We start from the raw sequence: 1,904 nt of genomic DNA, 5'->3' as shown, positions 1-1,904 counted from the left end.
TTACTTGTGTACTGCTTTTGCTCTTGCCTTGGTTCTCGTGATTTCTCTTTAGCCATTTAAATGTCTCGTGATTTTCTTATCCTAATATGCCTCTACTAAGTTCTTGGTTCAACTTTTCTACTGTTCCTATATGTCTATGTTCATTCTGACTGTTCTCTCTTGCTTTATTTAAGTTGTTTGTGATCTTTGCTGACTCTTTACATGATTTCCTCCTTAATTAAACCCTGATTATTCTGAAGTTTTTATTTTCAGTTTGAATTGAGCCCTTTTCCCTAACAAAGTCCTTGATTCTTGTTTCACTCGGTTTGACTGAAATTCTTACCTTAATTAGTTCCCTCTTGCCTTATTTGTTATTTGCTGATTCTTGCTAACTATTTCCTTAATTGGACCCCTGTTCATTCACCGTTAATTACCTTACCTGATTTCCATCCTTAAAATGTTTGTCCTGCTTTTACCGTTGATTGATTATCCCTTAATTAAAGGGAAGACTTACTTATTTACATGTGTGAATCCGTGAATCTCCCTGATTGCTACTTAATTGATCCCTTACCATATTTTGTTTAACTCTTGATTACTATATAAAATCCCTCCTATTCTCACTTCACACACGAACACTAGTTCCTCCATACTCTCACACTCTGAAAGCTCTCTATTCTCTTCTGTTACTTGCAATTCTCACTAACCCAGCCGGCTGTAAGCCAAGGCTGGCTATTTGCACCATCTCTGCTCTATACCTTGTATTCTCTCCTTAACTGGTATGTTCTGATTAAATTCAAATCCCAAAACTATTATTGACACCCAATTTTTTCCTACATATTTTCAATATGCAAAATACTTTTAAAATAGCATATATATATGCATATATAAGCACGTCCAAGCATTTTATTATTTTTCCATAATTTTTATGGTTTTTAAACTGATCTATTTCCCTTTTTCATCCATAAAATCCTAATAATTATGTCCAAAATTATTCTTTTTTTTTTTGATGATTCACTTATTGGATCCTTATATTTATGCCAAAATATGGCTAAGGTAATTTTTTCATATTTTTTACAATTTTATTTCGTATTTTTAAATCTAATTGCATATAATTACAATATTAGCCTTTTTAAGATTTAATTGTGTTTTATATTTATAATATTAAGCCCTATATTTTGAAATTGTTATTTTACATGCTGTGAGTCATTTTAGTGCTTTCAATTTATTCTAAAAAATTTATTTACCATTTTTTATAATTCAAAAAGGGGAAAACTGGCTATTTAAATAACAACCCATTTGTGTTTAAATTTTAGCCTAAATTTAACCCCAAATCAAGCCCCTATTCTCAAGTCCATTTTAATTTTTTACCCGACCCTAACCATTTTAAAACCAACCCAAACCCGAATTCTCCACCTACCCCTTTAATCTAGGCCGTTGATCATTCAGATCAACGACCACCGTTCAATCTTCCTAAAATAAACCTGAACGACCCATTACCCTAATTCACTATTCACCAAACGCCGTCTCTGAATCCCCTTCTCTCAAATTCTCTCTGCAGCCTCACCCAAACCCTAGCCGCCGGCACCCCATTTCACCCTAATCCACCTCAATCCCCACCATATCCATGGTCTCCCATGGAGTTTTGAGACGTGTACTCGTCTCCTATGTCTACTGGTTACATATTTTTCGTGATCCTATCGGCAAATCATGAAGAGGTCTGGTCCAGTCTTTGCTCGACATCGATCTCTGGTCCTTCTCCGGCCATTCATGGTTGTTCAAGTCAGATCCTTGACTTTTCCAGCTAGATCGGTATCTTTTAAAGCCTTTCTCACTTTCTCTGGGTTCTTTGAAACCCTAGCTCTAAGAGATGTTCGATTTTTCTTTAAGATCTATCTTAGATCTGTGCTTATTACGAACTTCTTATG

The sequence above is a fragment of the Nicotiana attenuata genome, unplaced genomic scaffold, assembly GCF_001879085.1.
Source record: "Nicotiana attenuata strain UT unplaced genomic scaffold, NIATTr2, whole genome shotgun sequence".
In the NCBI taxonomy this organism is placed as follows: domain Eukaryota; kingdom Viridiplantae; phylum Streptophyta; class Magnoliopsida; order Solanales; family Solanaceae; genus Nicotiana; species Nicotiana attenuata.
The sequence above is the reverse complement of the archived record's forward strand: the minus strand, read 5'-3'. Positions refer to the sequence as shown.